We start from the raw sequence: 26,210 nt of genomic DNA, 5'->3' as shown, positions 1-26,210 counted from the left end.
AAAAAAAAGTGATAGCTTGCATTCCCACATTAGCCTGATCTTTTTACATTGTCAGTGACAAAGAGAAGTATTTCACTGGTTAAGAAGAAAATAAACTGGGAAATTTTATTGTGCAACAGTTTAACTTTATTACTACCTGCAAAAGGCACTAGCAGTGGGAAGAAAAAATTGAATTTTTAAAAGTTAAACAAAAGGATTAGCTTTCTGATGGCGTATTTTAAAATTGATTTGTAAACTTAACCTATTGTCCTAAAAGGTATAAAGGGCTGCAACAAATAGGAAAAACAGATGTTGAACCTCTAAAGTGAAACTGTCTCTGTCCCAGAGCACCTCTTAATGCCTTGTAGTACAACACCCAGTATTAATATTGCATGCTTCCAAGACCTCATCCTCTTAGTTTTTATCATATATAAGTCAAGCTTTCCTTTCCCAGAAGTTCCACTCGACATTTTCCCTAAATTATTCTGGCAACTACATTTTAACCAAACATACTTAAGAAAAACCTTAGATCACACTAGAATACTAGCTGTTTATGACACTGCTCACTGCCATAAAATAAGATAAGGAACATAGAAACACATTTCCCATTGTAACAAAGTTCTTTCACCAGTCAGCAACCTAGCCATCATCTCTCCTTCTAATCATTAAGTACACAGAGCACCACTACAGAGAGCACAAATTGGCTTTAACAACCATTAAGATGATAGAAGAAAACCCACATGTCTAAAGATACAATCTATTATTGGGACACCAGGACACGATGGCAGCACTCTGACCCACATTGCAGGAAAACAACTACATATTCCAATGAACTGGTCCTGAAACTCCAATTTGGTTTAATTCCAGAGCAGAGTTAATCTTTATCAAAAAAACAGATGAAACTCTAAATTAAAAAAAACTTAGTCAAATAATTCAAAATAAATCATTAACAGTCCAGAAATTTTATTTTCCCTAAGCTTGTTCACGGGTTGTCAAAGAGGTGACTATTCTTTTTTGTTTGTTTGTTTGTCTATTTTTGGCTGCATCGGGTCTTAGTTTTGGCACCCAGGCTTCCCAGAGGCATGTGGGCATTAGTTCCCTGACCAGGGATTGAACCCATGTCACCTGCATTGGAAGGTGAATTCTTAACCACTGGACCACTAGGGAAGTCCTTAGAACAGATTATTCTCTAACTAACCATGGATACTTTAGAAAACCAGTCAGGTTGCTAGACTGTCGCCAAAAGCCAGGTTACAGAAGACAGGGCACATGTAACACGAGTTTTCCAGCCAGACTGACATTCTAGAACCAGACTCCTCCTAAGTATAGAGTTACTTTTCAAAATTTTAAAATTTCAGACTTTTTATTTGTAAGCAATTCCAGAATTACAGGACAGTTACAACAATAATATAAATAACTTCCATATAGTTTTCACTCAGATTCCCCAGCTGCTGACATTTTGCCATATTTATTCTATCATTATTTTTCTATGTGTGTGTAGTATTTTCTGAACTCTCTGGCAGTAAGATACTGATATAAGTCCCCTTAAGCCCCTAAGAACTTTGGTCTCTTTCACAGCTGCAAAACAATGATCAAAATCAGGAAATTATCATTGATAAAAGCACTATCTCATAGGTCTCACTCAAATATTACCACCTCCCGACACTGTCCTTTAGAACCAAAGAAATCTTTCTCTGGTGACGTCTTTCCATCCTCCCTTCCTATCTTTCATAACCTTGACTTCCTGGAAAGTATTATAGGATGTCACCCCATTGTCTAGTGTTTCCTTGGGAGTAGATTCACATTCTGCATTTTTGGCAGAAGTACCACAGAAGCAATTTTGTGGAGGGCACCATATAAGAAAGCACACACTGGGATGTGTACTATCACAGAGGATGCTGACCTTCATTTGCCAGGTTTCTCCAATGTGGAGTCTTTTTCCCTTTCCACTTAAAAGTATATGGTGGGAAACACTCCGAGATAATGTAAATATCCCATTTCTCAGTGTCGTGGGTTGAACTGTGGCTTCCCAAAAACTGCAATGTGGGAGACCTGGGTTCGATCCCTGGGCTTCCTCTAATTGTGGTGAGCAAGAGCTACTCTCCAGTTGCGGTGTGTGCACTTATTGCTGTAGATTCTCTTGTGGAGCACAGGCTCTAGAGCGCAGGCTCAGTAGTTGGGGTGCATGGGTTTAGTTGCCCCGAGGCATGTAGAATCCTCCTGGACCGGGGATCGAAACCATATCCTCAGCATTGACAGGCAGATTTTTAACCCACGGGACCACCAAAGAATCCCCTTGTATTCTTGAGTTATAAAAATTGTTTATGTATTCTGGATATAAGCCCTTTGTAAGTTATGTGTTCTGTTACAATATTTACTTCTAGTTTGTGGATTGTTTTTCTGATTGTCTCTTAAAGAGTATAAATTTTTTCCTTTGATTTTGATAGTTAACGATATCTTTTTTTAATGGCTTATTGTTCTTCTGCCATATTTAGGAAATCTTTACCTACACGAATTTGAAAAGATTTTCTATTTTTTAATGGAAATTAAATAGTTTTAGCTCATATTATGCTTGTGCTCAATTTTGGTTCACCTTTTGTGATATGAGGTAAGGGTCGAGAAAAAAAATTTTTTTTCATGGAGATATCCAGTTGTTTCATTGTAATTTATTCAAAATATTGTCCTTTTCTGATTGACTTACATTGGATAATTTTTCTAAAATAAATTTACCAAATAACTGTGGGTCTATTTCTCTATTATTGTTCTACTGATCTATATGTCTATGCTTAAACTAATAACACTATCTTAATTACTGTAGCTTTACAATAAATCTTGAAATTAAGTAGTCTAAATCCTCCAAATTTGTTCACTTGAAAAGAGTTTGTCTCTTCTAGGTTCTTTGCTTTTCCTTATAGATTAACATCTTACCATTTTCTTAAAAAAAAGTATGCTGAGATGTGCTTGGATTATATTGTATCTGCAAATCAATTTGAAGCGAGCTAAAAATCTCAAAATTGAGTTTTCAAATCCATGAATGTGGATTCAACATATAAATATGGTATTTACCACTACTTATGATATTTAAAGCTAGGAATATAAGAGAATTACCTCTACATGATAACAAACATCTATGCAAACCATAAACTTGCTATCATAGTTTTGGAAAATCACTGAAAATTGTACCTCTCAATAAGGAATAGGCAACGATGCATTTACACTGCTTTAATGTCATACTGTTTCCACTGTTTCCCCATCTATTTCGCATGAAGTGATGGGACCGGATGCCATGATCTTAGTTTTCTGAATGTTGAGCTTTAAGCCAACTTTTTCACTCTCCACTTTCACTTTCATCAAGAGGCTTTTTAGTCCCTCTTCACTTTCTGCCATAAGGGTGGTGTCATCTGCATACCTGAGGTTATTGATATTTCTCCCGGAAATCTTGATTCCAGCTTGTGCTTCTTCCAGCCCAGCGTTTCTCATGATGTAATATGCATATAAGTTAAATAAGCAGGGTGACAATGTACAGCCTTGACGTACTCCTTTTCTTATTTGGAACCAGTCTGTTGTTCCATGTCCAGTTCTAACTGTTGCTTCCTGACCTGCATACAGGTTTCTCAAGAGGCAGGTCAGGTGGTCCTGTATTCCCATCTCTTTCAGAATTTTCCACAGTTTATTGTGATCCACACAGTCAAAGGCTTTGGCATAGTCAATAAAGCAGAAATAGATGTTTTTCTGGAACTCTCTTGCTTTTTCAATGATCCAGCAGATGTTGGCAATCTGACCTCTGGTTCCTCTGCCTTTCCTAAAACCAGCTTGAACATCTGGTAGTTCACGGTTCATGTATTGCTGAAGCCTGGCTTGGAGAATTTTGAGCATTACTTTACTACCGTGTGAGATGAGTGCAATTGTGTGGTAGTTTGGGCATTCTTTGGCACTTCCTTTCTTTGGGATTGGATGACCAACCTAGATAGCATATTGAAAAGCAGAGACATTAGTTTGCCAACAAAGGTCCATCTAGTCAAGGCTATGGTTTTTCCAGTGGTCTTGTATGGATGTGAAAGTTGGACTACAAAGAAAGCTGAGTGCCGAAGAATTGATGCTTTTGAACTGTGGTGTTGGAGAAGACTCTTGCGAGTTCCTTGGATAGCAAGGAGATCCAACCAGTCCATCCTAAAGGAGTCCAGTCCTGGGTGTTCATTGGAAGGACTGATGCTAAATCTGAAACTCCAATACTTCGGCCAACTCATGAGAAGAGTTGACTCATTGGAAAAGACCCTGATGCTGGGAGGGATTGGGGGCAGGAGGAGAAGGGGACAACAGAGGATGAGATGGCTGGACGGCATCACCAACTAGATGCACATGAGTCTGGGTGAACTCCAGGAGTTGGTGATGGACAGGGAGGCCTGGCGTGCTGCGATTCATGGGGTCGCAAAGAGTCGGACATGACTGAGTGACTGAACTGAACTGAACTGAGGTTTGTCATAGCTTGTCTTCTAAGATACAAGCATCTTTTAATTTCATGGCTGCAATCATGTATAAAATATATAACTAATGGAACAAAAGACTGGTTCTAAATAGGAAAAGGAGTACGTCAAGGCTGTATATTGTCACCCTGCTTTTTTAACTTATATGCAGAGTACATCATGAGAAACGCTGGGCTGGAAGAAGCACAAGCTGGAATCAAAATTGCCGGGAGAAATATCAATAACCTCAGATATGCAGATGACAGCACTCTTATGGAAGAAAGTGAAGAGGAACTAAAAAGCCTCTTGATGAAAGTGAAAGTGGAGAGTGAAAAAGTTGGCTTAAAGCTCAACATTCAGAAAACGAAGATCATGGCATCTGGTCCCATCACTTCATGGGAAATAGATGGGGAAACAGTGGAAACAGTGTCAGACTTTATTTTTGGGGGCTCCAAAATCACTGCAGATGGTGACTGCAGCCATGAAATTAAAAGACTCTTACTCCTTGGAAGAAAATTATGACCAACCTAGATAGCATATTCAAAAGCAGAGACATTACTTTGCCAACAAAGGTCCATCTAGTCAAGGCTATGGTTTTTCTAGTGGTCATGTATGGATGTGAGAGTTGGACTGTGAAGAAGGCTGAGTGCCTAAGAATTGATGCTTTTGAACTGTGGTGTTGGATAAGATTCTTGAGAGTCCCTTGGACTGCAAGGAGATACAACCAGTCCATTCTGAAGGAGATCAGCCCTGGGATTTCTTTGGAAGGAATGATGCTAAAGCTGAAAGTCCAGTACTTTGGCCACCTCATGCGAAGAGTTGACTCATTAGAAAAGACTCTGATGCTGGGAGGGATTGGGGGCAAGAAGAGAAGGGGACGACAGAGGATGAGATGGCTGGATGGCATCACTGACTCGATGGATGTGAGTCTGAGTGAACTCCAGGAGTTGGTGATGGACAGGGAGGCCTGGCATGCTGGGATTCATGGGGTCGCAGAGAGTCAGACATGACTGAGTGACTGAACTGAACTGAACTGAATGAGAACCTACTGTATAGCACAGGCAACTCTACTCAGTGCTCTGTGGTGACCTCAATGGGAAGGAAATATGAAAAAGAGGGGATAAATATGAATCCATGTCTGATTTGCTTTGTGGTACAGCAGAAAGTAACCAACATTGTAATGTAACTATACTCCAATAAAAACTAATTAAAAATTAACCAGTCTTCCTAAATGGAAGAATGTGTTTGGCGTTGCATACATGCCCAGTCGTGTCTGACCCTTTGAGACCCCATGGACTGTAGCCCACCAGGTTTCTATGTTCATGGAATTTTCCAGGCAAGAATACTGGAGTGGCTTTCATTTCCTTCTCCAGGGGATCTTCCCAACCCAGGGATCAAATTTGTATGTCCTGTATCTTTTGCATTGGTAGGCAGATTCTTTACCACTGTGCCACCAACCTAGGGTTAAATTTCATATTTGATGTGCAAAAATAACACACTACATGGGAAAGTTGTGGGAAGAAGGAAAAAAACTTGTTATTTTATCTTAGATAACTCTAGTACAAGTGAATGATGCATTTCAATTGGAAATAGTGCCCTATTTAAATCCCTTTTCTTATAACTTGACCTGTGGGCACTAGATTTATCACTGATGATATCAAATTGTTTCTTCTGCAATTACTGTATCCACTTGGTCAACCTTTACTGATATGATTTTCCTTTTATTTATATTACTATTACAGTTCTGTCTTCTATGGCTACATAAATGTCTTGCATAGACAAAGAAAATTCACTGGTACTGGTTTTCCAGGTAAGGAGATACTAATGTGAGAACAGTTTTAATTAGATGTCTATAAAATAATTGCTCCTATCGAGAATAGAATTGTGGACACAGTGAGTGAAAGAGAGGGTGGGAGAAACTGAGAGAGTAGCATTAAAACATATACATTACCATACGTAAAGTAGATAACCAGTGGGAATTTGCTGTATGACTCAGGGAGCTCAAATCTGATGCTCTCTGACAACCTAGAGGCGTGGGATGGGATGGGAGGTGGGAGGAAAGTGGGAGGAAGGTTTAAGAAGGAGGGGACATATGTATACCTGTGGCTGATTCAAGTTGATATATGACAGAAATGAACACAATATTGTAAGGTAATTATCCTCTAATTAAAAATAGATTTTTAAAAATGAACTAGAAATGTGGAAGTCTTCCCCCCAACTTTTTGGTATTCAGATAAAGGCCATTAAGTAATGTGTGACTATAGCTTTATTCTAAACTGAGCTTATATCCATCTCACCTCAAAGGCTAGCATTCTCTTCAGCTAATACAAAATCTGCAAGGTCTAATAACTGATATTTGGAATTCTTGATATAAACATGAACTTATGAACCCAAGAGAACACAGCTCGTGGATCACACTTTGTAAGTTAAATCTTAGTTATCAAATACTATCATGTTCAAGGCTACAATTGTTATAGTTTTAAAAATTCCCCTATCAAACATTTTCCATCTCTTTAAAATAAACAGCAAATAACATTCTGTAGATCCATGGTAGTCTATGTTCTACAGCTTTAGTTAAAAGATAGCTTCTTAGGTCCTTTTGCCCATATTAACCAAAATGCTGCTAAGTCGCTTCACTCGTGTCTAACTCTGTGTGACCCCATGGACTGCAGCCTACCAGGCCTCTCCATCCACAGGACTCTCCAGGCAAGAACACTGGAGTGGGTTTCCATTTCCTTCTCCAATGCATGAAAGTGGAAAGTGAAAGTGAAGTCGCTCAGTCGTGTCCGACTCCCATCGACCCCATGGACTGCAGCCTATCAGGCTCCTCCATCCATGGGATTTTCCAGGCAACAGTACTGGAGTGGAGTGCTTTTGCCTTCTCCAATTTAACCACTCTCAAAAGCCTTATTGCACAGTATCCTAGCAAGCTATATTAAAATTTGTCCATACTGAATGCATTGGAACATACACATATCCTTTATGAAGACACAAAGGTATAACAAAAGGATAATCAAAGAAACAACTCAATCTTGAAACTGTCAAATTCCATATAATTAAATGTACCGTGGCTCTTGTTTCCAAATAGTAATTTTAAGAAGACAAGCTCTAAACTCAGTTTTGCTTTTGCACTGTTATCCTTGTTATTCACTTATATAGAAAACCACCCAATTATGTTGTATAACAGAGCACTAAAACTATTAAACACAAACCTAAAAGCTAGGTTTTTAAGTATTTGCATATGAGATAAGTGCTTTCAATTTTAATGACATGTTCCACAGAGAACACGTTAGTTGACCTAGTAGTACTCCTTAATGCTTTACTCACAAAGTGTTCAGAGGAGGGGGAGTGTTTTCCTTTTCTCTGTTGGAAGGTGTATTGCTATTTTTCTTTACAAGATCCTCAAAAGTTGTGACCTTGTGGTGGATGGATGTATGCTCTAGCAGAAAAGACATCAAGTAGGAGGATAGGAAATGTGACACCTCATCTTGGCTGTCCCTAAGTTATGTGGCTTGATATTTATACATTTTAGTTTGATATTTATACATTATAGTTTGATAATCTATAAAATTAAGAAGAAAAGAAAAATTATGGCTAATGTTCTTTCTAGCTCTAAAAGTTCATATTAGCTTCAATGAAACTCAAGATTACTGATCACAAGTGGAAAAATAGTGTGAACATATTGCAAAAGGAGATAAGGGAAAAAATTTTGGTCACATTACCAAAGGACTATAAAGAAAGCCTCAGTACTCATATCTCTTGCCACCGATCACTTCATTTAAAACATAATTTTCTCACACAAGAGGCCTTGTACAGTTGTATATCATTAATATGTATATTTTTCTTTTAGCTAATTTTCAAGAAATTTGTTTATTTTTTCCATTAGGTACTTCTTTCATTCTCTCACATGAGATCTTTCACATGAATATAAATGTATTGCAGATTGCCTCAACTAACACTTGTGAGATAATAAGTAGCAAAGGAAAATTACTATTGCAACTTACGTTTCAAACTTATTTTTTTCAAAAACTTAATATTTTTGATATTAATAAATATCAAATTAAAAAGAGTGCATGATAATTAGAAAATACAGAAAATATAAACAAAATTGGAAAACCCAAATTACTACCACTAGAGGTAGAATCCCCTCCTCTTAAAATGTTTCCATATTGAAAGAAATTTTCTCAGATGAGCCTTCTGAGGCTTCAGTCACTTACTCCTCTCATAAGACTTAAGGAATCTGGGAGAAAAAAGCTAAAGAATCTGTCCTTTCTATTACTCTTTTGGAACTTGCTGCCTATAAGGATTATATGATCTGTATTCACAATCATATAAATTGTGTGAACTGGGTTGTTTCCCTGTATTTGAGGAATTAAGTGGAAAATGGTCCAATTTAGGAATAACTTTTAGAGGAAATTCCCTTGCCCACAGTCTCATCAGTAATAAAGCTGTTTCTTTAATTGAAATATAGCTGACTTACAATATTGTGTTAGTTTCAGGTATACATGAAAAGTGATTCAAATAGATAGATGGAGGGAATTTCCTGGCAGTCCAGTGGTTAGGACTCCTTGCTTTCACTGCCGAGGGTGCAAGTTTCAATCCTGCTTAGGGAACTAAGATCCCACAAGCCATGTGGCACAGCTAAAAAAAAAAAAAATATATATCAAGTTCAGATAGATAGATATAAATATTTTTTTTCAGATTCTTCTTCATCATAGTCTATTGCAAGATGTTGAATATAGTTCCCTGTGTTATACAGTAGGCCCTTATTTATCTATTTTATATATAGTAGTGTGTATCTATTAACAATTTATCTGTCCCCTCACCCTTTCCCTTTTGGTAACCATAATATTGTTCTCACTGTTTGTGAGTCTGTTTCTATTTTGTAAATAAGTTCATTGGTATTAGTTTTTAGTTTCAATATATAAATGATATCATATAATATTTACCTCTGTTTTACTTACTTCCCTTAATATGATATTCTCTAGGTCCATCCACTTTCCTGCAGATGGCAATATTTCACTTTGTTAAGTTTACATAGTATTCTATTGTATACACACGCCAAGTATTTTTAAACCAGTTGTCTGTTAATAGACACTTAGGTTGCTCCCGTGTCTTGGCTATTGTAAATAGTGTCACCATGAACACTGAGGTATATGAATCTTTTCAAATTAGAGCTTTCATCTTTTCCAGATACATGCTCCAGAGTGGGATTGCCAGGTCACATGGTAGTAGCTCTATTCTCAGCTTTTTAAGGAACCTCCATACTGTTCTCCATGTGGCTTCACCAATTTACACTCACACCAACAGTGTAGAGGGGTAAGAAAGCTATTATTTTAAGTCTCCATGACTTAAACTGCTGCATCTATATCTAAAAGGCTCCAAACTCAAGTGGGCAGAAAAGAAATTATTATAAAGTGTAAAACTTCATAGAACCCCAACTACTAACACGTCAGCATATTTTTCTATAATTTTTATTCATTCATTCATACATTAATTCATGCATTCATTCAGTATATTCTGCTATTAACTAAACACAATACTCAGACTTACCAGCCTTCAAAAAGCTAATAGTCCTGCATAAAAGACAAACAGTAGTCAGTTAACTATAATACAAGGATGATGACTAGTATGAGTGTGGACCCTGAGCTCTAAGGCAAGCATATCAGAGAAACCTCTCTAACCTGGACTGAACAGGCCTCCTGTGGGGGGCGGGAAAAAATTAAGTCAAGAATAAGTCGTATTGAGGCAGAGAATACCACTTGGGTGGGGGGAGGTCAGTGAGAATTACAGAATTCAATATTCACCAAAACTGAGAGGGAAGAGACCCTGGCAGAAGTTCACTTTGGTTACAGCCTAGAGATGGAGAGATAGCATCATGCAAGGGAAGCTCCACATAATAAGCAGATATGGATCGAATCAAAAAGCACCTTTTAGGCTGTAACAAAAACTTAGGTGGTTACCCTAAGGGCAGGGGTTTCCCAGGTGTCACTAGTGGTAAAGAACCTGCCTGCCAATGCAGGAGACCTTAGAGACACAGGTTTGATCACTGGGTTGGGAAGATTCCCTGGAGGAGGGCATGGCAACCCACTCCAATAGTCTTGCCTGGAAAATCCCCGTGGACAGAGGAGCCTGGTGAGCTATAGTTCATGAGGTCGCAAAGAGTTGGACATGACTGGAGCAATAGCACACACACATCCTAAGAGCAATGGATGTTAAACACAACCAAACATTATTGCTTATGGGGGTTTTAATTCAGCATTTTTTATTTACTAGTATTTATATTAAAGCTGCATTTCAAAAATGTTTCAGATGATTAAATACTATTTTATATCTATACTAAATTATTTTGAAATTACCTAAAACTTTACAGTGTCACAACCATAACATATACAGTGCTTGTTTCACTAATATAATTTTTAAAAAATTTAGTTATAAGCTACTGCTGTTCAGTCACTCAGTTATGTCCAACTCTGCGACCCCATGGACTGCAGCATGTCAGTCTTCCCTGTCCTTTTCTATCTCCTGGTGTTTGCTCAAACTCACGTTCATTGAATCAGTGACATTAGTTGTTAGAGATCAACAAAACTATATTTTTGCTTCAACATTTTTAAAGTTGTTATTAAAATGACAGAATCTTTATAAATATTTAAGCTATTTATATATTTTTTCTATTTGGTAATTGCTTTTGCATGAAACTTGTCCATTAATATATGAAATCAATCTTAGTGTTTTTCTTACTGATTTAAATGAGGCTTTTATCAAATAACATTTTAATTTTTTTTTTACATTTTTAGAAAACTTTTACCACATTTTTCTGACTTTTCAACTTAAAATTTTTACTATATTTTTATCTTTTTATTTTTTGAAACATTTTAAGTATCAATATAAAGGTCATAATATTATAGACAAGACTTACATATTGATAAGTATTAATATCTATCTTATTTGTTGCAAGACTGTTATTTTATAAATGAAATAAAATGTGATGAAGTAAAGCTTCCCAATGCTTTGTCTTTTTGGCTTCAGGCAATCATTTTACATTCTCCCTACAAATATTTGCAAGCAGTAAAATGTATTGACTTGTGGGGATTTGGGTTACTCTGGATCTTTAGTTATCATGCTATGCTATGGTATGCTAAGTCACTTCAGTCGTGTCTGACTCTGTGCGACCCCATAGATGGCAGCCCACCAGGCTCCCCCATCCCTGGGATTCTCCAGGCAAGAACACTGGAGTGGGCTGCCATTTCCTTCTCCAATGCATGAAAGTGAAAAGTGAAAGTGAAGTCGCTCAGTCGTGTCGGACTCTTAGCGACCCTATGGATTGCAGCCTAACAGGCTCCTTCCGTCCATGGGATTTTCCAGGCCATAGTGAGTATATAATTCTGAAACTTTTTTCTTTTTAACTCAATATAGTGTTTTTCAAGATACTTCCATGTGCATATAGATAGGTCTAGTTCATTCTTTGACTCTCTGAATAATAATAATAAAACATTTAATGAACATTCTCTGTGTAACAGCCAATGTTCTACACACATTACATGGATTAACTTGTTTATACTTAACTGTTGAGGTAGGTATTATCCATATTTTACAGAGCTACAGAATAAATAGCTGTCTAAAGTTATGACAGTGTTAGTTGCTCAGTCTGTCCGACTCTTTGTAACCCCAAGGAATACAGCCCACCAGGCTCCTCAGTCCCTTGAATTCTCCAGGCAAGAACACTGGAGTGAGTTGCCATCCCCTTCTCCAGGGGACTGTGGGATCAAACCCAGGTCTCCCATATTGCAGGCAGATTCTTTATCATTTGAGCCAACAGGCAAGTCCCAAGTTACAACAGAGCAGTGCTCAAATCTTCCCAGTCTCTCCATTTAACCAATGCATGACAGCTTCTCTTCGTCCTTAGTGGTAGTATTCCTCATATGAGCATTTATCCATTTTCTAGAGACTTGTTTCCATTTTCTAATTGCAGATAATGCTCTCATCAACACTCTATGACAATGAGATTATACATGTCTCCTTACGTACATATATCAAGCATGTCCATTTTTAATTTTACCAAATATGATGGCTTCCCTGGTGGCTCATATGGTAAAGGGTCTGCCTGGAATGCAGGAGACCTGGGTTTGATCCCTGGGTCAGGAAGATCCTCTGGAGAAGGAAATGGCAACCCACTCTAGTATTCTTGCCTGGAGAATTCTATGGACAGATGAGCCTGGTAGGCTACAGTCCATGGGGTCTCAAAGAGTCAGACAGGACTGAGCGACTAACACTTTCACTTTCATCACTTTCCAAAGTGATCAAACTAAATAAGAGTTTCCATTGCTCTAGTGCTTGGCTCTGATCAGATCAGATCAGATCAGTCGCTCAGTCGTGTCCGACTCTTTGCGACCCCATGAACTGCAGCACGCCAGGCCTCCCAGTCCATCACCAACTCCCGGAGTTCACTCAGACTCACGTCCATCAAGTCAGTGATGCCATCCAGCCATCTCATCCTTTGTCATCCCCTTCTCCTCTTGCCCCCAGTCCCTCCCAGCATCAGAGTCTTTTCCAAAGAGTCAACTCTTCGCATGAGGTGGCCAAAGTACTGGACTTTCAGCTTTAGCATCATTCCTTCCAAAGAAATCCCAGGGCTGATCTCCTTCAGAATGGACTGGTTGGATCTCCTTGCAATCCAAGGGACTCTCAAGAGTCTTCTCCAACACCACAGTTCAAAAGCATCAATTCTTCGGCACTCAGCCTTCTTCACAGTCCAACTCTCACATCCATACATGACCACTAGAAAAACCATAGCCTTAACTAGACGAACCTTTGTTGGCAAAGTAATGTCTCTGCTTTTGAATATGCTATCTAGGTTGGTCATAACTTTCCTTCCAAGGGGTAAGCGTCTTTTAATTTCATGTCTGCAGTCACCATCTGCAGTGATTTTGGAGCCCAGAAAAATAAAGTCTGACACTGTTTCCACTGTTTCCCCATCTATTTCCCATGAAGTGATGGGACCAGATGCCATGATCTTAGTTTTCTGAATGTTGAGCTTTAAGCCAACTTTTTCACTCTCCACTTTCACTTTCATCAAGAGGCTTTTGAGTTCCTCTTCACTTTCTGCCATAAGGGTGGTGTCATCTGCATATCTGAGGTTATTGATAATTCTCCTGGCAATCTTGATTCCAGCTTGTGCTTCTTCCAGCCCAGCGTTTCTCATGATGTATTCTGCATATAAGTTAAATAAGCTGGGTGACAATATACAGCCTTGACGTGCTCCTTTTCCTATTTGGAACCAGTCTGTTGTTCCATGTCCAGTTCTAACTGTTGCTTCCTGACCTGCATACAAATTTCTCAAGAGGCAGATCAGGTGGTCTGGTATTCCCATCTCTTTCAGAATTTCCCACAGTTTATTGTGATCCATACAGTCAAAGGCTTTGGCATAGTCAAAAAAGCAGAAATAGATGTTTTTCTGGAACTCTCTTGCTTTTTCCATGATCCAGTGGATGTTGGCAATTTGATCTCTGGTTCCTCTGCCTTTTCTAAAACCAGCTTGAACATAGCCTTCCTAATTTTTTTCAATCTGATGATTGCAAAAGATACCCTGTATTCATTTTTTTTTCTAGTTTGATCTAAAATTTTTATAATTTTATTAATCACCCCAATTTAGCCTCCATTTAATACTGGTTCAGGTTACATATAAGTATAGCACTGGGTCTCCCTCAGTACTCCAGAATGAAAACATTTTTCCTCTAAAATTCAGAATAACGCTTTAAAGAAATACAAACCAAAGAGCTCAAGAGGAAATTAGCAGTATAATATTCCATATAGTTCAATCTCTCTTTAAGCCTGAGTTCAAATGTCTCCATGCTAATTAAAAAACATTTTTTTCCCTGGCTTTATAAGATACAGCATTGTGTAAGTCTTTAAAATTCAATGTGCATATATATTGCAAAATGATTACCACATTAGGGTCAGTTACCTCACATAATTACCATTTTTCTTGGTGGTGAGAACAGCTAAGATTTACTCTCTTAAATCTTTTAAGTATATAAAACAATATTGTTAACTATAGTCATGGTGGAGAGTTCTGATAAAGCTCCAGTGGTCTACTGGACAAGGGAATGACAAATCACTTCAGTATTCTTGCCTTGAAACCCCATGAACAGAATGAAAAGGCAAAAATGATATGACACTGTAAGATGAGCCCCCCAGGTCAGTAGGTATCCAATATGCTACTGGGAAAGAGAGGAGAAGTAGCTCTAGAAAGAATGAAGAGGCTAGGCCAAAGCAGAAACAATGCTCAGTTGTGAATCTGTCTGGTGGTGAAAGTAAACTCTGATGCTGTAAAGAACAATACTGCATAGGAACCTGGAATGTTAGGTCCATGAGTCAAGGTAAATTGGAAGTGGTCAAGCAGGAGATGGTAAGAGTGAGTATCAAAATTTTAGCAATCAATGAACTAAAATGGGTGGGAACAGGCAAATTTAATTCAGATGGCCATTAGATATACTACTGTGGGCAAGAATCCCTTAGAAGAAATTGAGTAACCCTTATAGTCAACAAAATATTCCTAAATGTAGTACTTAGGTGCAATCTGAAAAATGACTAAATGAACTCAGTCTGTTTCCAAGGCAAACCATTCAACATCACAGTAATCCAAGTCTATGTCCCAAATACTAATGCTAAAGAAGATGAAGTTGAATGGTTCTGTGAAGACCTATAAGACCTTCTAAAACTAACACCAAAAAAAGATGTCCTTTCATCACAGGGGATTGGAATGCAAAAGTAGGAAGTCAAGAGATACCTGGAGTAACAGGCATGTTGGCCTTGGACTACAAAATGTAGCAGGGCAAAGGCTAACAGAATTTTGTAAAGAGAACACAATGGTCACAGCAAACACCCTTTTCCAACAACACAAGCAATGACTTTATGCATGGACATCACCAGATGGTCAACAACGAAATCAGATTGATTATATTTTTTTGCAGCCAAAGATGGAGCAAATACATGGAGCTATACATTCATCATAAACAAGACCTGGAGCTGACTGAGGCTCAGATCATCAGCTCCTTATTGCAAAATTCAGGCTTAAATTGAAGAAAGTAAGGAAAACCACTAGATCATTCAGGTATGACCTAAATCAAATCCCTTATGATTATACAGTAGGGGTGATGAATAGATTCAAGGGATTAGATCTGGTATACACAGTTCCTGAAGAACTATGGATGGAGGTTCATAATATTGTATAGGAGGCAGTGACCAAAACCATCCCCAAGGAAAAAATGCAAAAAGGCAAAGTGATTTTATGAGGAGGCCTTACAAATAGTTGAGAAAATAAAAGAAGCAAAAGGCAAAGGAGAAAGGGAAAGATTCACCCAACTGAATACAGTTCCAGAGAATGACAAGGAGAGAAAAGAAAGCCTGCTTAAGTGAATAACAATGAAATAGAGAAAAACAATAGAATGGGAAAGACTAGAGATCTCATCAAGAAAATTGGAAATACCAAGTGAACATTTCATGCAAAGATGGGCACTATAAAGGACAGAAATGGCATGGACCTAACAGAAACAGAAGATCTTAAGAAGAGGTGGCAAGAATACACAAGAACTGTACAAAAAAGACCTTCATGACCCAGATAACCATGATGGTGTGGTTATTCACCTAGAGCCAGACATCCTGGAAGCCTAAGTCAAGTGGGTGTTAGGAAGCATCACTATGAATATAGTTAGTGGAGGTGATGGAATTTCAGTTGAGCTATTTCAAATTCTAAAAGAAGATGCTGTTACAGTACTGCACTCAATATGCCAGCAAATTTGGAAAACTCAGCAGTGGCCACAGGACTGGAAAAGGCCAGTTTTCATTCCAATCCCAAAGAAAGGCAATGCCAAAGAATGTTCAAACTATCGCACAGTTGCACTCATTTCACACGCTAGTAAAGTAATGCTCAAAATTCTCCAAACGAGAATAGTACATATACTGAGAACTTCCAGATGTTCAAGCTGGATTTAGAAAAGGCAGAGGAACCAGAGATCAAATTGCCAACATCCGTTGAATTTTGGAAAAGCAAGAGAGTTCCAGAAAAACATCTATTTCTGCTTCATTAACTACACCAAAGCCATTGACTGTGTGGATCACAGCAAACTATTAAATTGTTCAAGAGATGGAAATACCAGACCATCTTACCTGCCTCCTGAGAAATCTGTATGCAGGTCAAGAAGCAACAGCTAGAACTGGACATGAAAAAACAGACTGTTTCCAAATTGTGAAAGGAGTATGTCAAGGCTGTATTTGTCACCTTGCTTATTTAACTTCTATGCAGAGTACATCATGAGAAATGCTGGACTGGATGAAGCACAAGCTGGAATCAAGATTGCTGGGAGAAATATCAATAACCTCAGATATGCAGATGATACCACCCTTATGGCAGAAAGTGAAGAAGAACTAAAGAGTCTCTTGATGAAAGTGAAAGAGGAGAGTGAAGAAGCTGGCTTAAAACTCAACATTCAAAAACCCAAGATCATGGCATCTAGTCCCATCACTTACTTCATGGCAAATAGATGGGGAAACAATGGAAATAGTGAGAGACTTTAGTTTTTTGGGCTCCCAAATCACTTCAGATGGTGACTTCAGCCATGAAATTAAAAGATGCTTGCTCCTTGGAAGAAAAGCTATGACCAACCTAGACAGCATATTAAAAAGCAGAGACATGACTTTGCCAACAAAGGTCCATCTAGTCAAAGCTATGGTTTTTCCAGTAGTCATGTATGGATGTGAAAGTTGGACCATAAAGAAGGTTGAGTGCTGAAGAATAGTTGCTTTTGAACTGTGGTTTTGGAGAAGACTCTTGAATGTCCTTTGGACTGCAAGGAGATCAATCCAGTCAATCCTAAAGGAAATCAGTCCTGAATATTCATTGGAAGGACTGATGCTGAAACTGAAGCTCCAATAGTTTAGCCAACTGATGTAAAGAACTGACTCATTGGAAAAGACCTGACTCATAAAAAACCCTGATGCTGGGAAAGATTTAAGGCAAGACTAGAAGGGGATGACAGAGGATGAGATGGTTGGATGGCATCACCGACTCAATGGACATGAGTTTGAGCAAGCTCTCAGAGTTGGTGATGGACAGGGAAGTCTGGCATGCTGCAGTCCATGGGGTTGCAAAGAGTCAGACATGACTGAGTGACTGAACTGAACAGTTGCAATGAAGGGCTTTTCATGAAGTATTAATGAATAAGAAAAATTATACAATTTTGAAAACTGGAAATAAAAAGATTGTGCATGTGTATATACACAAGCATGTGTTCATATGTATACATGTGAATGGTTATAAAAAGCATAGGAAAAGCTAGAATAATAGAACTCAATTGCCAACATGAGTTACTTATGATTCAGTAACAGAGGAGAAAAGAGTGGGCAGAGGCAATTACCAAAGTAAACTGAAGAATTAAGAATTTAGTAGCCACAGAATATGATATAATTTGGGCACTTATATAAAATTACATATGCATATATTTTAAAAACAAAATATTTTAAAGATGAAATTATAATATGCTGATTACAATAATAGAATGGGTGGATTTAACTTTACTTAAAAGTAAATGTTGTAGTATTTTTTACCATATTTTAGTCTTTCTTAGTGCTTAGGCCCAGATTATTTTTAAAAATCCACATACACAGATACCATGGAACCCACATATATTCAAATAGTGCAGTCAGTGGTAACTAAGTGGCTTTTTAAAAACTTTTTCTGCCACATGAAATGAAAAAATATGTACAGATTGACCTTTTAGTTAAGCTAGGATGAGTGGAAAGGAGGATAAAAAAGCATAAAGGAAGAATGGGATTTAAAGACTGAAGTTTTAGCATCTTGATTGGATATGCAAAAGGATACAGGAGAATCTGATGGGTTAATGGAAATGAAATTTTCACTAGGCAAATATTTGCTGAGTCTCTACTGTGTGCCACATTGTTCTAGACACTGAAGCCAGGAGTTAATGTAAAAGCATCAAGTTGATCTCTTGTGGAGTTTACATTCTCCTTAGGGAGAGGAAGCTCAGAAGCAAGAGAACACAGACACAAAGGTAGTCTCAGTAGCTCAGGCACAGACCAGAGGACACTGTGAGGACAAGTAGCCTTAGGAGCACACCAGACCTGATCCCTGCCTATGCAGCTCTGACGTTTGAGGTTCTCAGGTGGGGAGAAGGCAAGTCCAAAACCTGTAAGGAGGTCTGAGCTTGGAATGTTCCGGGCTGGAGGCACCACATAAGGACAAGGGGAATGAGCACTAAGCATGAACTCAGAATTCATCAGGCTTGCAGACTGTAGACACTTCGAGGGCCTGCTTCTATAGAAAAACTTGAATTAGAAGTTCCTAAAACCTGGACAATCAAAATATGATGAACTGCACGCTCAGGATGGGGTACTTGGGCAGGCTCCTCATAGTCTGCAGTGAACCCCCAGGGCTGCCAGTTGTGGGAGAAGTGTGAACCGTGCTCTGGGTCAGAAACCACTCAAAGCAGCTTTTCCAGGGGAAAGAAGTGGCGACAAAGAGAACAAATCTCCTCAAAGCAGCAGGATTCTAGCCAAAGACTTTCAAGCCTGAAGGAGCACTGTGATATTAATGACATCAGCAGCCATCCAAGGACAAAAAGACTTTGCAAACCTGTTGAGGATGGGGAATTCCAGAAAGGCAACCAGGGGATATGAGTAAAAGACCGAGGAAGCAAGAGGCTATAAACTCTACTAGAGAATCATGTCCAACTCTTTGTGACCCCATGGACTGTAGCCTACCACACTCCTCCATCCATGGGATTTTCCAGGCAAGAGTACTGGAGTGAGTTGCCATTTCCTTCTCCAGAGGATCTTCCCAACCCAGGGATTGAACCTGGGTCTCCTGCGTTGTAGGCAGACACTTTACCATCTGAGCTACCAGAGAAGGCCAAACTCTCGTTGTAGGCAGACACTTTACCATCTGAGCTACCAGAGAAGGCCAAACTCTCGTTGTAGGCAGACACTTTACCATCTGAGCTACCAGAGAAGGCCAAACTCTACTAGAGGGTGCCTGTTAATCATGCAATGCACTCTGCTTATAAGGGTAGGAAGCTGAGTCCTTAGCAAGCCTACCTTCACTTTAATACCATTGTGTAAGATTGCAGGGACAGGGATGAAATGGTAAAGGAAAAGTTAGAAACTTTAGGTTCTTTCAGTTCACTTCAGTTTATTCGAGTCTTTAAGAAAAGCCATTAAATAAGATACCCTACTTTAAAGGAAAGTAGGAGAGTTCAGGTGACACCTCTCTAAATGTCTCAGTTTTGCAAGGAGACAGGATGTGTGAGATGATGCTCTGTGAAAGAAGAAGTAGTTTGCAAAACTTACAGATCCCTGCTGTTTTCTTCCCCGAAGAACAGGAGAATCTTTAAAGTCATGAGCAACTTCTTGATCTGAAATTTCCCCTTATTGAGTTTTATGTTCACAGGAAATAAACTAATATACACAACTATTTGATTTGGCTGGAGTTCTGGGGAGAATGGATTCACAAAATGTTTATCCCCTTGCCCTGTTTTCTTTAAATATCTCTTTTCCCAGATGATACTTGAGTTTCTTCTATCTATTTCTGAAAACAGCAATGTGGGTTGGGACCCATTATTTTCACTTAAGAGTAAGCATGCAGATTCTTTTCATTTCTAAGTGAAATAAAAAATACAAATACTCAGAGCTAACTCCAGATCAATTTATGTCCAGTGGTGGGACTTAGGTATAGGCATTTGAAAAAGTTTCACAAGTAATGAATGTTTCCTATTTTGGTTTATAAGAAACTTAATCAAGCCTGTAATATTTATTTCTTCCTAAGAATGCAGCTTTGTTTGTTTAGAAAGGCTTGGCATATGCAGAAATAAGTACTTTGATTGTAAGCTGCTATTACTATATACTCAGGGGCCCTGCAGGATTGAATTTAAGCTCATGGACTTGAAGGCTACATGAATTCATTATCCCAATTCCTCAGTCTAGCTTACTTTGGGCAAAATCATTTCCAAGCCTCTGTTTCCTTATCGACAAAACTCACTGAAGATTAGCTCTCACTATCTCATTTGACTTTCAGAAACTGTTTTCCAAAACAAGCAGAACTAAAATATTCTCATATGCTTGGTAGACCCTTTAGAGTTTTGAAAATGAAGGTCAACTGCAATTCAAAGATGCATTAGTTCCAGCAGAAGATGCCTTAGTCTGTAAGTGCCTCAGTGGAACCCAGATTTTATGCAGACACTTAAATGAAGCCTCTCAACAGCCCAAAAAGAAAATCAGAAATATTGGTAGTGTTTAGACATGTTAAATTTTCAGTAGCAACAAAGTTAAGAGAGAACCAATTTCTTGGCATTTCAGGTGTTATTTTGTTTGTAGTTTCTTTCTTCTTTAAATTACTGCAGTGGTGTGATTGGGATTCTGCAGCTGTTATGATTCCCCTGATATAATGTGTCTGGTGTGTTAAACTGGAACAGAACTACACCCAGGTTGGCAGGGAACTGGAATAGGGCTTGTCTTCTCAGTCTGTGTGGCATGGAGCTTGACTTTTGTGCTGTTCTGACTCATTTTGACTTTTTGTGTATGAGGGGAGAGTTGGTGAAATATCAAAGAGGCATTCACCCCATGCCTGATCCCTGGGTCAGGAAGCTCCCCCAGAGAAGGAAATGGCAACCCACTCCAGTATTCTTGCTTGTAAAATCCCATGGACAGAGGAGCCTGATAGGCTACAGCCCATAGGGTCGTGAAGTCAGACATGACTGAAGCAACTTAGCACGCATGCATGTACTGGTAACAGCCACTTGAACACATGGAAGGAATTTCTATGCACTTCTCTCATCTCCTCCCCACTGGAGACAGGAAAGACTTTAGATCTGTCAGAGATGGGTGTCCTAAAGAACAATGCTGTGCCAGAGGCTGCACCCAGCACAGTCACCTATACCGCTCCATTCATTCCTTCTAATCGCCCAGTGGAGACAGGAGATAATGATTTTATAGAATTTTCAGGGCCTTGCCTAAGGGTGGCTGCTTTCAAGTAGCAAAACAAGGATATCTGTGACTTCTCACCCTGGGTCGTCTGCCCTCTTATCATCGGAGAAGGCAATGGCACCCCACTCCAGTACTCTTGCCTGGGAAATGGAAACCCAGAGGGGTGAAAAGATTTTAGAAAGCATATTCTAACTTATCCATTTATATTTGAGAAATTTAGACTCAAGTTAAATGATTTGCCTTAGGCACAGAGCCAATGAGAAGCCTGACTGAGAAAAGAACTTTATCTCTTCATTTTTGTAACTCTGGTATCTCAGAATTCCACAAGGTGCTTAAAGGACATGCTGCTGCTGCTGCTAAGTCACTTCAGTAGTGTCCAACTCTGTGTGACCCCATAGACGGCAGCCCACCAGGCTCCTCCATCCCTGGGATTCTCCAGGCAAGAACACTGGAGTGGGTTGCCATTTCCATGAAACTCATTCAAAAAAGCTGTCTGTTGTGGTGACCATTGTAACTCATTGCTGGGGCAGTATCTTTCCATCTGCCTTTGGTTTGATAGAGTAAGGGACCGTCTAGACTCCGAATGTTCAGTTTCAAGGCAATTGGAAAATTCATTTAAGAGCCAGTTTATCCCCCAGAGCTAGAACTTAAAACTAAAGGTAATTAGGAAGGAAAGAAAAATCAGCTGTCAACAGCAGGCTAATCGCAGGCATAAAATTCATGTCTTTAAGAGAACTACTTGGTAAGATTAATATAAAACTATATAGATCTATTTTAGGAACATGAGGTTATATTTATCTTTCTTTCAATATGTACAACAGTTTTAAAGTTTTCATTTAAAATCAACTTACCCTCTCCAGAATAAGGAAAGTAATATTTTACAAAATGATTATTTTTTAATATATGATGCTTTGAGGAACAGTTATTCTTATGTCTGTATTACAGCTGGAGATCCACTCTAGGGCACTACAGTGAAAACATTCATGAATATTTATCAGAGAGTCATTTTCATGAATTTTTTTTATCAGCAATCACACACACTGATAAATAATAATAAATACAAGAACAATAAACAATTTTTGCAGGAGCAAATCACTCACTGGTTAATAGTAAATTTATATCTATACATTCTACAGCCTTTGAATCTGTAAAAAAAGAATACTGGTGTACTTAAAAGGAGCTATGACTTAAAGAATCATAAAAACAAGACAACAAATTTCTAATACAGACTTTTAAATACTTCATAATTTATTCATAAAATGCTCAGGAATAAAAATGTAAGATAAAATAGACAGATAGATGATAGACTAAGAAAAAAATGTTTGAGATTCAAACTTTCCTGAAGATGCCTATGGACATCAAGAAAAATGGCTATTAGGAAGATCTTCTTGGATGATATGGATTTTAGAAAAATATTTATGCTAATAAAAAAGCAGAAGATAACATATGAATAACACATTAATGCATCATCAAGCAATATTGAAATTACATTTTAGGTTATTATAACAACTACTTTTTAATGATGATAATGCAGTATACAGTGAAGACCTGTTCTCCTAAATGATAGCAGCTTTTAACAGATGAAAGACGCTAACCAAACTCTGTTTACAGTTGCCACTCAACTCTCTGTTCATGGTAATGGTTCTATCTTGAGCATTTCACAGCAATTTTGCAAATTCAATCATAACTTAAAATATTAAGATGATTTTACACAAGCTACTTCGGTTTACATAATTAGAGTTGAAGCTGGAAACAGAAATGTGTTTACACATTACAAACCAGAATTTGCCTATCTTTCCCCTCTTTGGTCATTATCAGTTGAAAATGATTTGGATGTATAATGGAAAGAGAAATTTAGACACATGGTTAAAATAACTTTTAATACTTTGATCAGAAAAGAAATCTATCATATTCTTATAACATGCCATCTTTAGATTTGACTCTTTAAAATAAATAATTTTTTGAAATACCTAGTCTAGCTGAGGGCAAAAGAAGGGATAAGCAAATGAATCTTTGTTTCTTAGTTTATAGTTCTGTCTTTAAACAAAAACCATAGCGCAGAGCAGAGAATGCTCCTGGTTTTCCACACCGGACACTGTCTTTGACCAAGGGCTGAACTTCTGGCAAATGCCTGGAGTTTTGGTAAAAGACAGGCTAACCTTGGCATTGTCTGGAAATCCTTTCTCACACCCTAGAAAGAGCTTTACAAAAATCTCTCCAAGAGCCTTCAGTGGAGGCTCTGTGCTGGACCTGGATAAAAAAACACATTTTAGCCTTTCTGGCAAATAAAAGCATACAAGATGCAGCCTCACTCACATACCCAAAGATCATTGCTTAAATCATCACAAATGTAGACAGAAGTTTAGAAAACTCGCTAGTATCAGGCATGGACTTCAAGAAGACTCAACAGGAAAGTTATTTTAAAAGGGGGCTGGGGGTTGCTATGGAGGGGTTTTAAGTGGCTCCCTCCTCCCGGTTCCTAGCCCCATCCCAGCACTAGGAGCCTGGGAAGAGGCATCAGTGGTCTGGACAGCCTGGGCACAGAAGCCCCAAAAAGTCACGCTGGTGACCAAAGGGAGTCCACAGACAGTGCCCCGTGGGATTAGGAAGGGATTTGGGGAAAGTGGAAAGAATAAAGTCGCAAAATCCAAGATAACACTCCCCAATCGCTAATGCGAATCATCCAAGCCAGCCGCGGGCACTGGGGTTCCCAGCCCAGTCTGACCCGCTCCCCTACCTGCAGACCACGCCCAGGGCAGAGCCCCAGCGGCGTCGAAGTGTCCTGGCTGGGTTTCAGCAACAGGTTCCGAAGATCCTGTCCCGGTTCCACCTGCCACCGCCTGGCGTCTCGGACCCCGCCGGCGCCTGCCTGCAGGCTTCACGCTTGGGGCTGTGTGCTCGCACGCTGGCTCGCCCTCTGCCTCCTGGCCCCCCTCCGATGTAACGTCACTCTCCAGGGGGCAGCAGCCAGCTGCTGGGAGCCCAAAGAAAGTATTCATATCCCGATAAGGGGCATCCGGATACCTCCTTGTGAAATTCAGAATCTGTGTGCAGCAAAGGAAAGCATCACTATGACTAATACTGCGTCTTTGATTGCCTGGCTCCATACTTTGGGCAGGTGATTGAGCTTCCCTGTGTCTGGGATTTCATTGTAAACTACAGATAAGGCTGATAATAGTCACCGGGTAATCTGAGAATGAGTGTGTCTGTGCAAAATGCCTGGGGTGGTGATTGGTACATAGTAAGCATTCGGTAAACCTTATTGTTGTAACATTCTCTTAGGGATAAAGAGTTCATTGCAGGCTGCATGCAGACTGCGAAAACCCTCCCGTTCTCCAAAGTGGACCCTGATCCGTGAGTTCTTGCAAAGACCTTTTAGCTTGCAAGAAATCCTCTCTGGAATTGTGGAAATGTGAATTCATGCTGTAATTAGAAGGAGAAAGGAATGAACCTGAAAGAAAAACTCAGTGATTCTAACAAGAAGAATGTGCTTTGTTGGAAGTCGCTAATAGAGAAATCGTGCCTAATATGTAACTAATTTATAGGTTTGTACAATTATGAGAAAGGGATAAAGGTGATTTAGGAGAGTAACAGAGATGAGGGTCAGGTGTGGGGAAAGTCTGTGAAGGGTCTTTGTTTGCATAAGTTATCAGATTGGACCTTCACAGCACGACAGCTATGGGAAACCACAACAGACTTGTTAAGTCATAGTGTACAATTATTTCCAGTCCATACCAAGGCACGAAATTCAATGGCTTGTCCAATATCACAGAGGTTGTTTTTAAATGACATAATAGGCTCCAGGAGCTGAAAATTCAGCTCTCTGTTACATATCTCTGCCTTAAATTGTTGCAGATTGTGAGATACAAGAAAAAGCTGCTTGGAGAAATCTTTTAAAATAGGATTCTTTGGTCTTGGATTAAGGTCGTAGGTTCAGACATGTGTTTAAACCTGGATCCTGTGTTCAGGATCCTGAAAGGGCTATCTTTCCCAAACCTTTGCATAGTTCAGGGCAGAGATGCTAGTCACACTTTGTGAGTTTGCCACCCCAGTACTCTTGCCTGGAAAATCCCATGGACAGAGGAGCCTGGTAGGCTGCAATCCATGGGGTCACTAAGAGCCGGGCACGACTGAGCGACTTCACTTTCACTTTTCACTTCCATGCATTGGAGAAGGAAATGGTAACCCACTTCATTGTTCTTGCCTGGAGAATCCCAGGGACGGTGGAACCTGGTGGGCTGCGGTCTATGGGGCCGCACAGAGTTGGACACGACTGAAGCGACTTAGCAACAGCAACAACAGCAGCAACCACATTTAAAGGCATAGGAAGTCTTAGGATAAAAGACATTAAACAGATAAACAGATACTAATAGGAGGCAGGACTTAGAAGTAAAAGTTCATCAAAATAAATCTAAAAAGAGAAAGGCATTCTGTATCTAATCAGAAATTCTCAAGTCAAAGCAAAAAAAAAAAAAATTATGACCCATCACTCCATATCATAGGGTTTCCCAGGTGGCTCAGTGGTAAAGAATCTGCCTGCCAATGCAGGAGACACAGTAGATGTGGGTTAGATCCCTGAGTCCAGAAGATCCCCTAGAATGGGAAATGGCCACCCACTCCAGTATTTCTTGCCTGGAAAATTCCATGGACAGAAGAACCTGGTGGACTACTGTTCATGGGGTTGCAAAGAGTCGGACACTGACTAAGAAACTGAGTGCACACACACCCCCGTATGATTCTACTTACCACCACTTGAAAAATAGATCACCAGAA

The sequence above is a fragment of the Bos indicus genome, chromosome 6 (genome assembly GCF_029378745.1).
Source record: "Bos indicus isolate NIAB-ARS_2022 breed Sahiwal x Tharparkar chromosome 6, NIAB-ARS_B.indTharparkar_mat_pri_1.0, whole genome shotgun sequence".
NCBI lineage: Eukaryota > Metazoa > Chordata > Mammalia > Artiodactyla > Bovidae > Bos > Bos indicus.
Note: the sequence above shows the minus strand (reverse complement) of the source record.